This window comes from Cibotium barometz, chromosome 58 (genome assembly GCF_041138505.1).
Source record: "Cibotium barometz isolate CiBa-2024 chromosome 58, ASM4113850v1, whole genome shotgun sequence".
Classification (NCBI taxonomy): Eukaryota; Viridiplantae; Streptophyta; class Polypodiopsida; order Cyatheales; family Cibotiaceae; genus Cibotium; species Cibotium barometz.
This window is the reverse complement of record NC_141103.1, coordinates 29,431,108-29,448,454: the sequence shown is the minus strand read 5'-3', so window position 1 is coordinate 29,448,454 and position 17,347 is coordinate 29,431,108. Positions and strand designations below refer to the sequence as shown.

Here is a 17,347-nt window from a genome sequence, read left to right as displayed (position 1 = left end):
CATGGGAGATATCTTTTTGAGATCGGTGCAGACCGAGAATGGTGTGGGCGCAGATGCAAACACACCCGATGTAACGTCATACAAGCAATTAGAGGAGGTGATATACATATACTACTTGGAGATACCTTGGAAGACACGCGGCGGCTGAGGGCACAACAGCACTGCAAGGACGTTAAAATATTGTTCCTTTATAGAAAATGTAAGAATTAATTGTGTTATTCAATATCAAACTACAAGCAGGAGCTGGAGCGTCTAAGTGAGGGTCTTCTGAACGCTGGCGATGAGGCGGTGCACATCGTCGTCGTCGATGCCAAGGGTGGCCTCGAGAACTTCGTCAGGGAGGGGCGTCTTGGAAGAAAAGAGGGCAGCAGCCAGCTGAGAGATGCCCGGGTTCTGGCTATTCAGGGCAGAGATGGCCAAGGCGGTCTTGGACTTGTGCGGGTTGAGCTGGAAGTGTACGAGGCCACGAGGGAAGACGAAGAGGTCACCGGCATAGATGGTCTGGTAGAAGAGGGTGTTGTTTGGCGCAGTGGAGACGAAGCCCACAAGCAACGTGCCCTCGGCCAGGTAGAGCACCTCGGTGGCACGCGGGTGTACATGCGGGGGGTTGAGGCCCTTGGGCTTATAGTCGATGCGCGCGACAGAGAGGCCCTGGGTGTTCAGCGCCCCGAAGGAGGCCGCGCTGGCAAGGTTGACGGCCACACCCAGCTCACCTGTGAAGTTAGCCGCCTGGCGTAGCTGCGGCGAGGCGAAGTCGGAGGACTGCACGTTGGCGGCGGGCTTGCAGGCCAGCCCGTTGAAGGTGAGCATGCCCAGCTGCTGTTGCTGCTCCGCGGAGTTGAGGGCAACGCAGAAGTCCTGCAGGGGGTCCTCATCCGCGGCGCTCACCCAACTGGGATGAGGGCCGGCCTGCAGGAGTAGGACAACTAGAACTGCCGTGCTCACCAGCACAGGAAAGGCGGGCGCCATTTAGTTCGTTTTTTTTGAAATGTTTGGATTAATTGATGATAGCGGAAATGCAGAATTAACGAACGCAGACACTAGTGCTCGACATAGATCCTACGAGATGTTATATAGCGCCTCGTCGTAGGCGACCTGTTCCTCGTCTCTCGTTGCAGGCCCAGCTGCCGACAAGCCGGCCTCTCACAGCCACGTCCCGTGCGAGGTTGACTTGTCCACAATTTTTAAATGTTAAAATCCACGTTTTAATCTTGTCCGCAAATGCTTCTCTCGCCTTGCATATTGATTAATTATAGTAAAAAACATGCGAGGAATCTTCCAATGATTCCACTGTCTTGATTCTTTGTGAACCTCTTGGGTGTTGTTATTTTTGGAGAATTATCAAATATGCCTTGTTTAGCGAGAACCCTAAGTTAACTGCTCTATCTCTCTCTAAAGAATAAACCCTATCACTCTCTAATGCAACAACAAGGACATCACACGCTCATTGTATTCATCTCTAATGCAAGTGAGAGGCCCAAGCAAATCTCTCTCTCTCACTCTCACGAAAAAACCCTATCGCTCTCTAATGCAACGTAGCTATAAAGAGCTACCAATTTCCACACAAATAAGTATTCCGCATCACCAAGACTCAAAACATGCCAACAAAGTGGCCGATAAGTTGTCCACATCACTAATACTCGTCTAAATGTAAAGTCCAATAAACATGGTCCCTACTATCCTACCAACTACACTCTTATTCTAGCCACTTTCCTTTCATATTGGCTCCATATAAACGAACCATACTCCAAAAAAAGAAATATGCTCCCCCTCCATCACCAGATTCCACTACAACAAATGAAGAGTAGAGCCGCATATGAAGAGCCGACAAAATTTCAAAGGATCTATAAATGGAAAAAAACATTCATGCAGCTATTAGCGCGCCTATGTATGCGGCTACGAGCACGCGACTACGACCACGTAAATAACTCCATTTACAGTAGTGCATATAGCCACGCACAACTATAGTCACATCCTATCTGTAAAAAAAATAACATTATTTAAATGTTTTTTAAGACACTTAAAACACACAAAAATTTTGTAATACAACAATGTCATGTTTTTTTCCCTTTAAAATTATATACAAAGTTGCAAAATACATATAAAGGTGTTTATGTCACAAAAATGAATAAAGACGAAGACAATACTTAAATTAATTAATTGTCATCATCTTCATCTTCATCTTTGCCTACATCTTCACCATGTGCACCACGACCTTCATCATCACCGTCGCTTTCAGCATCCTCGTCTTCCTAGATTAAATAGTGATACAATGCAAACATGTTAGCCACCACAAGCAAAACAGGTTGGGTGTTTCTTTTAGGAAAAAAAGAGGAAGACATTCGTGCTACCTCACCATTGTGAACAAGTAAGTTCTTACCATATTAAGCTTTTATTATGTCATACGTATGCATGTTTATGCTACACTTGATGTGTTTCTTCTTATAAGGTTGTGCTTCATGTGGATATAAATGACAAGAAATGGTGGTATGTCATACAACACTACTACAGGATGACCCATTTTCCATGCCTAGCATCAACGGTTTCCATGCCATCAAAACACCCCTTCGATATACATGTCGAAATACACCATCAAAATGATCATCAAAATAACTATCACAAAGAAGCGTCGAAATAGGTGTCCAAATAATAGTTGAGAACCGCATCGAAATAAAAGTTGGAATAAGCGTCAGAAAAAGCATTGAAAAGTAAATTTTTTTATTTTTTATTTTGGATTTAAAAAAACATAAGTGTGCAAAAAATAACATTGACAAAAACCAAGTATTTCTTGGCAAATAAAATTGAAATGAGATGTTCTAGCTCATCAATCGACTCATTCATCCTCAGCTAGATCCATGGCTCCGAATACATCTATTTCTAGAAATACCTCTCCATCTGCATCTTCGTCAATAGGTGTAGCCTCCGTATCGTCCTCTTCTATTTGAAGCATTATAGGTGGTTATGTTAGAATTTGTTCTTCTATTTCTTCTTCAAATTCTAGATTAGTTGTTGTGTTTGCTTCAGGTTCAAGTGCTAGTAATTGTTGAATTACTATACACTCATTTTGTCCTTCTTCTAGTTGTTCAATTGTATCAATATCTCTTTCTTGTGCTTCTTGAGTGGGTTCCTCAATCTCTAATAGATATAAAATTTCCATATCTTCAAATATTTGTTTACTACGTGCATAGGCACGATGAGTTATCTTTTTCTACACATAGTCATAAAGACAATTGAGCACACATATGGTACAAGATATGCATAAACACATTGAGTAAATATAAGGGAAATATAAGGGACTCACTTACAAAATATACTCGGAAGTGTTTGGTACCGTCTTGCTGCCAATGTTCTTTACCTCCATGCATAGTCACACTTGTCTTGTGCACAAGCACAAACCTTCTTCTACACACATTCATTAAGGACAATTGAGCACACATATGGCACATCATATGCATAAACACATTGAGTAAATTTGACAAATTGAGTTATGATATATGCACGGAAGTGTCTGGCATTCTCATGCGACCGAGATGAGAAGCCCCCACCTTCAAGATGCACTCTAGCTACCTCTTCTATTGATTTCTTATACCTGTCACACAGTGGGGGCTTCCCCAAATCATCTAAATGAAGATACACATCGAGATGCGGGGACTTATTTTTGCCTTCCTTAATTTAGCGATAATAGTCATTGTATATGCGACACACTCTAGCATCACATAAAGAAGGCTTATTATTCGTCGCGTCTGCAATGACGCTTGCAAACTCAATTTTTGGAGTGGCATCACTTAGGCGATGTTTGCATGTGTTTAAATAAGAAATTCAAAACAGATCCCTCCTGAAACATTTCAAGAGTAACAACGAAGAGAGAGAGAGAGAGAGAGAGAGAGAGAGAGAGAGAGAGAGGTATGTATGTATGTGTGTGAGTGAGTGATAGAGGGACAAGGGGGTGTGTGTGTGTGTGTGTGTGTGAGAGAGAGAGAGAGAGAGAGAGAGAAAGAGAGAGATAAATTCCACCACCGCACTACCCATTCTTCAGCCTTTAATCTAGCCATGCCTACTCTCTAGCCTCCTGTCAAGGTCAGTGGGTTTGGTGTGTGTGTGTGTGTAAGAGAGAGAGAGAGAGAAAGAGAGAGAGAGAGAGAGAGAAAGACATGTATATGTGGGTGTGAGAGAGAGAGAGAGAGAGGAGAGAGGGATGTGTACATGTGTGTGTGTGTGTGTGAGAGAGAGAGAGAGAAACGAAATGATATATTAACGTCTCTAAGAGGCCATAATGGCCTATGAGACCAAAACTGAGAGTACATCTGAAGTTGGTGTCTCATCAAAGAGAACAAGACTAAAAAAGTACAATAAAGTGATTGTCCTACAGTTATAAGAATAGAACTGCAAGACTCCGAGATGATACTGATGAGTAGAAAATATTGAAAAATATTGGAAAATGTATATCAGGTAGATCCATGTATGCTGATCAGTTCAAGTGTTGCCCTCTCCTTAGATCAAGTATCTCTACCATGGGGCTATCTAGAATGGAGAGGTCATACAAGCGGGTAGGCGCCTCGCGATGCCGAGCAATAATGGCTCTAATCTGGCGATGGTGAGGATGCCATGGTCAGCAGGATCCTGGTGGGCGTGGTCGACGAGCATGACATAAGACATCTGCTCTATTAGTGTGGTTGGTGCTGTGATGGCCCAATGGAAGAGGTATCAGGAGGTGTGTGGGCTGGGTTGCTGCTGGTGCTGGTGTCGAAGAAATCTGTCAGGGTCCTCTGTCTAGGTACATCATGGCTCGGCCTCCTGTCTGGCCCAAGAGGGTCTCTCTATGTCTCCTGAGCTCGAGTAGAAACAATCCCAGGCATCTCTGATCCTCAAACTCCATGACCCTGCGTAACGGCCCAAAACCCTCTCAAAAGAGGCAGTGATATCTCCCTCGGATCTCATAATAGAATGTACATCGGCAAATGTAGTGTTCCTCTGTCTCTACCTCCTAGTAGCATAGCTGACAAATGTGGTCATCCACGATCTGATGCACATATCGCCCTGTCTCAATCCACAGCTGGTGTGATGAGGTTCGGATCCCATGTGATAGGTGTACATCCATGTACGTCGGGCGGGTGATAAAATCATCCGGTGAGAGGTGTAGAAAATGGCTCTTGTAATGAGTCATTTTCATGCCCAAGGGCTCAAGGGGGCTCGTCCATGTCCTCTTTGTGTCCACTCTAATGATATCAATCCTGATCACACGGTTTTGCTCTGAGTGGGTGAGATCCAAAAATGGACAATCCAGACTATACTGAAAGGGTGGTAGTGCCTCTATCCGCAAACCATGTAGGTCAAACCATGATGTCATCTAAGCATACCAACAATGAGTATCTCCATCCTCTGCCAAACTGTATGGATGAGGTCAATGCCAAACAGGAGTACCTCTGTAGAGGGAGCTCCCATAGTTGCTGTGAAAAGGTAACTGCCTAGAATAGGGCCTTGGTTACTACTGGTGGGGCACCCAGCTCAGCCCGAACAATCTCATGTGGTAGTGATGATTTGCTCCGAATCATGCAGGCAATCATCATAATTAGTGGTCTCTCCATTTGCCTCCATCCCTCATCTGTACCTCTCTGAGATTTGTGATGTATATTGGGCCCCCAAATTGGAGCTCCATACAGGAGGGTCGGCATGACAAGCATATCAAATAGCCACAATTTGGTGCGTGGCTCCTAAAGAGACAGTATGTGTGCACACTTCCTCTTAAGAGCCCCCAAGGCTGCATGCCCTCCAGCTAATCTAGCTACTGTTGCCTCCTTCAGGGAGAAACGCGGTCCTGTTAAAGTAACTCCCAAGTAGACATATGACTTGATGTACTCTACGGGCTCCCCTCGGAAAGTGAACTGAGGCTCTAATCTCGTCATCCATGCCTGTGTGGTGTTAAACACTATAACCTTGATTTTCCAAAGCTTCACTGTCAGATCTCTATCCGCACAGAAAGCCTGTAATGCATCCAGGTGTCTCTGTAGTCCTCGCGGAGAGTCTCAGATTAGAACAATATCATCAACATATAACAAGATGGGTATCAACACCCCTGCCAGGCATGCCCCTGGGCCTCCCAATCTGTCTACATAATCAGAGACCGCATCAATGTACAGTCCAAAGAGGGTGGGCGATAGCGGGCATCCCTGCTTCACCCCTATCGTGCTAGTCAACCTATTAGATAGTCTGCCTCGAGCTCACAAAGCATATATCCCCCACTACATATCCTCAATCAGGGTACCTCAATGTCATGCAATCTGTGCATAAGCCTGGCACGTGGTACGATATCGCTCGAAGGCTTTGCGGAAGTCCACAAAGCAACCGTATATCCTTCTGTTTTGTGCCTTGCCCTCTTCAATAAGTGCCCGAAGTGTCACTATGTGATCCAAGGTAGTAAATCCTCTCCTGAAGCCAGCTTGTCCATGTGCTCGATGACCATGCCTCTCTGCCCATCGGCTCAGCTCCGACTCGAATATAGAGCAATATAATTTGGCCAAGTAATGACCAATCATGATCGTCCTGTAGTTGCCTGGTACCATGGGGTCACCACTCTTAAAGAATGGTACAATGATATGCAGAGAGAGAGAGAGAGAGAGAGAGAGAGAGAGAGAGAGAGACGTGTATGTGTGTGTGAGAGAGAGAGAGAGAGAGGAGAGAGGGATGTGTACATGTGTGTGTGTGTGAGAGAGAGAGAGAGAGAGAGGAGAGAGGGATGTGTACATGTGTGTGTGTGTGTGTGTGTGAGAGAGAGAGAGAGAGAGAGAGAGAAGAGAAGAGAGCAGTGTGTGTGTGTGTGAGAGAGAGAGAGAGAGAAGAGAGCGGTGTGTGTGAGATACAGAGAGAGAAAGAAAGAAATAAAGGTTTATGAAATGGCTTCAAAAGATCCAATGGGTGTATGAGACCAAAAGTGAAACAATAGTGTCCATGAAATCTCATCATGGTAGAAAAGAGAATAAAAAACTAGAGTTATGAGCTCGGAATGCGCAATTCAAACCATGTGATACAAAGTGGGACCATCATCATCAAACAACTAATGGAGCTAGACCCCTAGTTGCAAGAGGGAGCCATCAAGGATATCGAGCATGGGGTTAGCTTGTAGAAGGCCCTGCAGGTCCACCGGGCATGGGAAGGTGGCTCTTTGCCTCTCCAAGATCTCCTCAAGCTAGGGCTAATGTCTGTGTTACTTGCAAAGACCCAGGGAGTCTAGGACATCGGGCTCAATATAGTGCCATGGCTCGATCTAGAGTCACACAGCAGTCTAGTAGGTGGTCTGGCACTTGAGAATTTGTGGCTCAATAAGACTAACAATGAGTGGCCTTTGAAGTCTAATAGTGAATGGCCTTTGAAGTCTAAGAGTGAGTGGCCTTTTGTAGATTATTTTGGATACATTGTTTGCATTCTACAATGAGTCTTTGAGCTGTAGTTAGTTTGTTATGTAGATGATGTGGGCATGAGTGTGTGGACTAGTGATGATCACCCTGAGGAGGAGAGCTCTGCATATGGATTTATGAGGCTGGTGGGAGAGTAGGTGAGCACTAACATTGTTGATAGCAACAGAACGGTAGGTGAGTGCCTTCCTTTCAAGCATCTCCTTTTGATGTGAACTTGCTTATGCGAATCTTATGTTTTGTGTTTCTTTTGTTTGCCTTTTGTGTAGATGGAGACCACACTAAGGGGACACACATAGATGATGTTGAGGTGGAGACAGCTAGGACTTGGCACTACCAAAAGACTATAATGAATGGATTGCCGCACCTAGAGTATTGGGTGGATATAAAGATCCGATCAAGGAAAATCATCATTTAAAGGATGCACAAAACTGGGATCAAAAATGTCAAGTAGGGGACTACACACTATCCAAACTAATGTGTTGTAGTTCGACCAAGTAGGATCACCTTTAGAGAGTCTAGAGGTGGTAGTGGAGAATAAAGAGGAATTGGATCGGTTCTCTAAGGAAACAAGGATATAAATATTAAAAATGATTCAGATAATCCTATACCAAAAGATGTCTTACAAATTCCCTTCACCTATGTGGAGCATGGTTTTGGCTGTTTGTTGGATTTTCAAATGGCAAGAGTTGGATTGTTTTGCAAATACAACTGCATATCTATTAGTAGTTCTAATTCTATCTTTAAGATAATCTTAGTCATTACTAAAATGTAGCAAACACTACCTTGATGCACTCCCTTTATTGTTGCCACAATTCCTTCCAATCACTAACATATAGCAAGTACTAACTTCATTCTAGTCAATAAACTATAGCGAATACTAACTTCATGTAATCCCTTTCTCACCACTGATCCTTCTAGTCAATAAACTATAGCCAATATTAACTTCATGCAATCCTTCCAACAATTCGTAGCAATTACTAACATATACCAATTCCAAGCAACTACTAACCTATAACAATTAACGCTACATTGTAACTTGTGGCAATTACTACCTTCACTAGACAACCAATTCGTTTTGCAATGTTGAAAATAACTAATTGAAATAAATTACTTAAGTTGCTTGAACTACTAGGGGCAAAAAACCTTGAATAGAAATGTTACCATGTGCAACAATGGAGCAATGTCAATACCACAATTTAGTCAAACTACCCATGTCACTCAAGGGGATGCGTGCCCACTAGGAACATCTTCACAAGCCCTATCTAGTCCACCTTGCATTATCACCCTCTTCTTCTTTGGGGGTTTGGGGAAAGAAGTCAAAGCTCGAAGTTTTTCCTTGCACTTTAATGTCTTTTTGTGGGGGCATGATTCTATGAATGGCCGTGCACGTGCCAGAAAGTTCCTCAACCCATTCATCAAGTGGACGCAACCTGCTAATTGGATGTGCAAGCATCTGAGACTTCGATACCTTGGCCTGTTGCACTGATAGCTGCATCTGTAGAGCTAGGCGTCGAGTGTACTCAAGCAAATCAGCATCAACACCTATGGAATGACGATTTTATTAGTACAACACCATCATGAAATCCATTCACAAACACAGAAGCTCAAAGATGGTTACCGCATAGCAAGATGCAATCGTGGACAATATGTTGTGTTTGTGCAGCCTTGTCATGAATTGGTGTTTTTGATGACACTGAACACGCAGCAAAGCACATCAAAATTCTTTCATTTTTTTCATTTTTGGAACATAAACACCTGATGTATTTTGCAACTTTGTATATAATTTGTAAGAAGTAAAGACCATAAAATTTTTGTATTGCATGTTTCGGTGTTTAAAGTGTTTGTGTCTTTAAAAAACGTACAAATTTAAGAAAAAAAATTGGGACATAATGGGTGAGATATGTGGAGATATGGTTATTAAAAAATTTATTTGTAGAACTGTCGCTGCGTGCTCGTAGCCCCATTCATAGCCACGCCTATAGCTAGGTGAGTATAATTTTTCCCCATTTTTAGACCCTTTGAATTTTTTGCAGCTTTTCATGTGGCTGTGCTCTTCATTTTTTGTGGTGTCTCACTTAAACTAGCCCTTCCAAAAGTGAAGAAACCCTTTATTAAAACACAAAGGCACATGCTAAATTAGAGCCCACACTTGAGAAAGTGGAGTATAAAACCACTAATCTTGCGTGAGCATATCCCAAATCTTATACTAGCGCTCTCTTAGAGCCAATCATTGAACTTATTCAAGAGATTTAGAGAAAACCACAATGACCTTGACCAATTGTATGACCATTCTCAATAGACAATAAAAAGAGCCAATTTCAAAAACTTTACCTCTAGAACCAATTGAATCAGGTTCCACATTGCTAGATGCAGTGAGAGAGGACTTAGTAGGAGGTAAAATTTGGCCCAATTTAGCCTTTTATGGGTTTTCATAGTCACCATAACCAAGTTAGAGATGATATAAAGGAAGAGAAATTTAATATCATCAAAAGTAGTCAAGGAAGATTTGAGTTAAAACATCTAAGTCAAAAGTAGGAGCCAAAATCAAATAAAGTGCATTAAGGCAATCCAAGACCCTTCAGTAGATGTTTTTAATTTAGCTTAAGTATAGTTCTTGATTATGTGGAAATGTGCCAAAGATCGAACAAGATCTAGCATTAAAAATCTTGTAAGACCAAGATCTTTAAATAATCAATCAGTGTCTTAAGGGCACAAATATATATGGACTATAGATAATCTAACCCCATATAACTCAAGTAGAAGAACATGGAATTAGACAAGGCTCAAGGCAATTGAGAAGAAGGTCATTGGGTTATCTATCATAAGGTAAAGCCTTTAGTAATGAGATTTTTCCCGAAATGAAATGAAAATTGGAATTAAAATTTAAACTAGATTTCGATTTTTAGTTTTAGTATTAGTTGAGGTTAAAGATTTAGGGAGCTAGTTAGAGAGAGAAAGAGTGAGAGATAGAGATAAGGTGTTAGAGAAAGTAATTTAGAAAGAGTTAGTGAAAGAATGTGTGCAATTTGTGCATTTTGGCGTGATGTGGCTCCTGTAATGGTAATGGAGGTGCTTTATCACGCCAAATTGCACACACATACTTAAAACTAGTCTTTCAACATCTACTAAAAGATATGGACTTATTGGTCCAGCCTTCCCAAATACAAGAAGTTTGTGACACAGTGGGAGTGAGTAGAAAGGGATACAGAGCCATCTCTAAAACCTAGTTCACGGTCCTTAAGTATTACAAAATCAAAGCTTTTGGGTTACCTAGACCTCACAATGTTGGAAAATATAGAACTCTGTTAAATGAGAAAATTTCCAAATATTTCGGAGAGTATTTCTATATTGAGGGAACAATGCCATATGAGAGAGAAAAAAAAATCGTCTTTTGAATACAACGTTTATAATAATATTTGGATGAACATTAGAAAAGTCCAATCTTTTATGGTGAGATATTACAACATTCGAGAAATAGATTATGAAGGAAAACTTGTATTTGTTATAAAATTAGATGAAGCTCAAATCCAAAAATGTCAAAAAATGGAAAGAATATCTATATCCCTAATGAATAAAGCATTGGACTATAGTCAAGATAAGCTTGATTCTCCATACCACAAAACTCAATCAGAAATGGAGCTATGGTGGATTGGATCAGCTCATGTGCCAGTAGAGAGTTATGAAACATTAAAGTGGCTCTTCTCACATACAGACATTCCTTCAGTTATTCAGAGCCAAAATGCAGGTGAACACCTTCATGTAGACGACATAGGTGATTTCATTGTGGAATGGCATTTGAGTGCCGACCTCAAGGCATTGAAGTGTATGTTTGGTGTATGTGGAGGAGAAAATACCAAATATCCATGTCTTTATTGCATGGCAAGCACAGGGACAAGAGAATGGCTTGTAGAAAATGAGATTGGAAAACCACCATCCAGAAATAATGTGAATGTTGTCGATTATCCAACTTCTGTTAAAATTTGGGATCCAATTCTACCAATACATTTAAAAAATGTGCATATATGTACATTGCATGCAGAGATAAGAATCTTGGATAAATTGCTCTAACTTCATCTGGACTATGCATATTCTATTAAGCCGACTAAACTTGCAGATGAGTGCATAGAAAAATGCGAAGCCTTGCTCTCTCAAATGGGTTTCCATGGTGGCGAAGTGCATCTTAAAAAAGATCCTGTTCTTTCTAGAGGTACAAGTGATGTTCTGCAAGATGTTTCAATGGGAGGAGCAAAAGCAAGAAGATTTTTGAGCAACAATGACACCAAACAAGTCAATGCAATGTGGAACTGCTGGAAACATCTATGTGTCATCACCACAAATGTCAAAAGTAGACCAAATGTAGCCAACAAACGTATGGAAGTTTGGAAAAAACTCGACAATTTTTTCAAAGTCCTAAGACAACAAGTTGGTTCAAATATTTATGCAGATGATTTCAAAAAAGCAATAAAGTTTTTAATAAAAGCTATCATAGATGCCTGGGGAGAAAAAGACATAACTTATTACTTGGTGAGTGTTCAGACTTATCAAAACAGTTAAAATTAAAGTGTAATTTCTTAAATTTACTAATAAAGAATTGTCTTTGTAGCATATTCTTTACTTGCATGGACCATATTTTGCTACAGAAGGACCCCTTGCAACATGGAACACACAAGGAATGGAAAAGTCTCACTATCAAGCGAGAACTTCCTTTTTCAGATGTACCAGAAGAGGAGGTGGTCAAAGAAGAAGCAATGCACTTAAAGAATTATTCAATTGGTTCTACAGGAGGCAATTACAAAGGATGAGATCAAAGAACCAGCAATCTGAAACTACACAAACACCTCAAGATAGAGACTAATGATTTACTAACACATTTGTACCTCTTACAAAATATTTGCTGAATTATAATCAGTCCTTGCAAAATATTGTGTGTACATTAGTTTTTGATTCTCTTGGGACTATTTGGCATGTCACCTCTGTATCTCAAAAATTTTCTCCTTCTATAACCTCCAAGAAGATTGATATCTGACTCCTCAGCTGTGCAGCTGCATAGCTAGAGTAGCAAAGAAAGTATCCTGCTCTTGAGGCATTGAAACCTGCAGCATATCCAAAGATTCTGAGAGTAGCAGCTCTCTCTAGAAGGAAGACCTTGTTAGCATTTATTTGAAGGGGAGTGTATCCCATGAACCTTGACAACACCTTCAAGGTCAAATATTGGCAACTCAGCATCTTCAGAGAAGTGCATGTGGAATGCATAGAACACAACCTTATCCAATATAGGTAAGTAGTGCATGAGAGCAAATGAAGGCCTTCTTGACCTAGTGTCTGTAGCTTTCACTCTGCTGCCTTTAGCTCTTCCTAGAAAATCATCCTTATCAAGCAATTCAATCTGCAAGACAAAAACCTCACTTTAAAAAAATTACAATCACAATAACATTTTGCAAAAGATTAAATGAAAACTACTTCTGCAACTCATCCTCAATTACTACTTTGTCTTTCATCAAGTTGCATGAGCCACCCTTTCCACTTTATCATCTGCCTGAAGCTTGAAATCTCTGCCAAAAGACTCTACACCTAACTCAATAAGCCTGTTCTCAAAATCCTCATCTCTAAGGGAAGGTTTCTCCTCATCCACTCTTTTAAGGCACAAGGCAAGTGCATCAGGAGCAGGGATAAATGAGTGGTCAGATGTTTGCAAATCAAGTGCCAAAAACTCATCCTTTGACTCTACTTCTGTATCAATAAAGTCTTTGGTCACCTCACAAGCTTCTGAAATTACTGCAATACAGTAGTCTTCCCTAATATTGAAGAGACATTGAAGATAGGACAAAGGAATAAAATCTTTCTCATTGATATAGAAGAAAGGAAGGCTTGGAATAGTAAAACAGAGGATTCAGATATACTTGCTTCCTCTGAGGGCTCTTCAGTAACAGTGAAAGCCCTAAATTCAGCAACATCAAGATTGGCACTTTCTTTCTCCTTAGCTTGAACATCAATTTCTTCCTCTTCTAAAATCTCACTTTTCTCTAGCTTCAAGACTGTGGTGACATTTAAGTTTTCTTCCTCCTTCTCTGCATCAATTTTTGATTCTTGCTCTTTATCTTGTATTTCTGCTCTCAAAAATAGAAAGAAAAGAAAGGAGACATCCTTGGGGACAAAGTTACAAAGCTTTTTATGAATTGGACAAGAAATGGATGAAGGGCATGTGAAAGAGATTCTATTTGAAAATCTACTGAACCTCTTTGTAACTTTGGCTTTCTCCACCACTGACAGCTGAGTAAAATCGGTAAGGTGACAAAAATCATTGTCTCTGATATGAAAACAATGAGCTTCAATTGACATTTCAAATTGTTTGTACTCCTCTTCAAGAATGTCCTTAAGCTTCATCAAAACATCTGAAAGAACAAACCTTGGATTGAATATCTCCACTGCATCTACATATACCTTCATGTCATGAACATCTTGCAAAATAGCATTCAAGAGTCTTTCACTTGGGCTTTCTTCAACAAGTTCATGTCGTCCCTAAACACTTTTACTCATTGTGATATTTGAGAAAAACGCTGGAATAATTCTGAAGAAGGCTTAGAAGTCTTGATATGAAAGAGCCCGAAGGAAGCGAAAATAAGTGGTCCAAAAGTTTTGGAATGCTTCTATCGCTTGGTGCGGGCTTTGGCAATTTGAAGGTTCGAAAAAAAAAGAGAGGGTTTTGCAAAATAGGGCTTGGAAGTCACTATATGGCACAGCCCGACTAAGCGAAAATAAGTGGTCCAAAAGTTTAGAAAAAATTTGAGAGAGAGTTTTTGAGAATATCCGATGGAGCACGTGGAGCATAGCAAAAACACCTTAAATAGTGACCGTTCGTGCCATGTGGCAAAAATGATTACATGACACGTGTATCCAATGGTCCTATGTACGACGGATTCGAGGTATAAAAAGTTAATTTTCTTGAAAACGTTTCTATTTTTCACCGACACGGTATCAAGCGAGATCACTGCTCTGAAATTCCCAGAATCTCCTTTTACCCTTCTCACCCATATCAAGCGATAGATCTCATCCATATCAATCTAACCTTCTGCATCGCTTCGTTCCGGATCCTCCCCTATCACTTGGCCATACCGAATCAAGCAAGAGATCTATATTTTCACCTTGTTTCAGACATAGCTAGAACCAAGCGATTGCGCATTTCCAATACTTTTGGAAGCTTTCAATCGTGTAGTTCTATCTCCATTTGTCATTTCCCGAATCAAGCGATAGTGCATATCCAACCACTTTGGATCCGCCCCATTGCTTCGTTCGGGCCACTATAAGTTTTTTTAATCTCAACACACAAATCACCTCGATCTGGTCTCTTTTTTTCTTTAACTTCAATGGCGAGGACAAAACAAACTGCAAGGAAAGTCTACCCCCCTTTGGAGACTAAAAAAGCTGAAGACAAACCAGGATCTTCCAAAAAGCCAGTTAGCGATGAAAAACAAGAAAAGCCTCCTCCAAAGCCTTGTGCTAGGGCAACAGCAAGAAAGAGATTAAACTATCAGGTGAAGTCATTAAGAGAGATCAGAGCGGCATAGAAATCTACTAGTCTTCTCATCCCTCAACTGCCATTTATTCGGGTTGTCAGGGACATATCAGAAAGGTTAGTTGGCAAAATGAGAAACACAAATCTTGATAAAGTCCGATGGGAGTCACAGGCCCTTATGTGTCTTCAAGAGGCTGCTGAAGATTTTTTAATCGACTTTATGAATGATGGATACATTGCTGCTGCATTTGCTCATAGGATCACTCTTATGAGCAAAGATTTTGTGCTTGTGTCCAGACTTAGATACAAGTTTGACAAAGCTTTGGAACCCATTCCAAGTCAAGATATGAGGGCTTTTGAAATTCTAAATAATCCTCTAGCAAGACAACCCAAACAATCAGTTGTTATTGAAGATATTTTGCATACTTATAGTACAAGAAAAGCTCAGGATATTAAAGAAGAAGTGCAGAAAGAGAGAGAGAAGGAGAAGATTACAGAGGATGCCATTCTTTCTAGCAAGCTGAAATTCTTCATGCATCCAATTCAGAACTTTATCAGAATGTAACAGGTCAAATGATAGTAGATGTCTCCATGCATGGAGCGGATGAGGTTTATTGTGACATTGCCCCTGAAGACACAAGTATGCTTGTGAATCACAATATTGAGATATCTGACACAATTCTCTTCATCTGTCTGAGGTTTGTGTGGATTTCCTTTTCACTACAAGACAATGCTGCCATACACGCGTTTCATACACGCGATAAATTACGAGCGCGTGTATGGTCGCGCATGTATTTGAATAGAATCGGGCGTGTATATTTTGGCATTTAAATTCGTGTGTATATTTGCATTTATCAACGCGTGTATGAACGCGTTTATATACACGCAGTAATACACGCATCTATACATGCTGCCATACACAGATTAATACACGCATGGTAAAGAAAAACTGAAAAAAAACTGAATTCCTTTACAAAATTAAGAACTATTTTCTTTAAACCATCTCATAGTACATTACAGTATACATCATTACACAATCCCCCTACATGCATTTACAACAATGAAATATATTCAAAAATAAATCATGCATATGAGATGATAGAAATGTCATCAATTTAGAACGTACAGTGACGGATTGGTTAGGGTTAGATCTCATCTTCAATAAGATCCATCCTTGCCAAACGATCAACATCAATATCCATTTGATCAATTTGTAAGGCTACGATTAAATTTATTCCACTATCGATATTCTGTACTCCATTGATAATGGTATCAATGTCCTGATCATCCTCATCAACATCACCATCATCCTCAATGGTAGGGTCATTCTCATGATCATGAGAAATGGCACGCTCATCCTCATTATCATGATCATCTCTTATTTCTTGATCATCGATCACAACATCTTCATTGGCATGTTCAACATCATCTTCATTGCGGCTTGTTACATCCTCCATATGCTCCATATCAGTGAATGTATTATACATCACTTTGGAACGTGGTGCAATAGGGATGACGTACCACCATTTAATGTCATGCACCATTGGTAGATAGATAACCTACTCAAATACACATAGTACACTATAGCATATCAAAAGTCAAGGGGTACGCGAGCTTAGATATATATGTACATGAAACACATTAGTAAAAAAATGCATACCTGCTCACATTGTTGTGGCAATACGAGCCTATCTTTCTTTGTTTGCCAAAACTTTGTAGAGTCAATAGTTACATAGCCACTTGCATGACTTTTTATCGTTGCATCAGGCCCTTTTTCCACCACGTTCATTTGCCATTTGACATCCAAAACATACACAAAGAAGCGACGAAAGTCAAGCCTAAATATGTCTTGGATTATGCCACAATAATCATCCATTTTTCCATTAGCTCCCTCAAAGCTACTAATGACACCGCAATCTTGTGTATTTCTCTTTTCATCAATTCTTTGTGTTCGAAAATGCTTGCCTTCACACCATATAGCATTGAACATAGTGCACTGGATCAAAATAGAAGCAATATTTGTGTAAGCAATGTGAATAAATATTAAAAGCAAATCACTTACAACTAATACAAAACATTAGTTCTATGTACCTTTAACATGCATCCTCGTGCATACTCCCATTCTTCCGTCGTGATATGCAGCCCCTCGTTGCTCTCTGCTCTCTCCATTTCCTCATGCAACCAATCAACATGGATATCATTCGGAAGTGTTGCTAGATGCTTAGGGTACACCTTCCGAGAGCCATGTTGCCTCCGAAAGAGAGCTCTTTCTGCTTGCCTTTTTGTCTTTGCATCCTCATATCTTTTAACCCATCTGCTCATCACATCACTATTAAGGATACAAGTGAAATTGAGATCATCAATCAATGTTCTGTCAATTACTTTACTCTGTCCTTTTCCTTGAGGCACAATAGAGGTCATC

The 17,347-nt window shown here is 40.5% G+C and overlaps 1 pseudogene; it reads right to left on the bottom strand.

The window, feature by feature from the left end:
• Positions 1–252: 252 nt before the first annotated feature.
• Positions 253–1,010, bottom strand: LOC147606124 (putative germin-like protein 2-1 pseudogene; annotated as a pseudogene).
• Between the last annotated feature and the right edge of the window lie 16,337 nt (positions 1,011–17,347).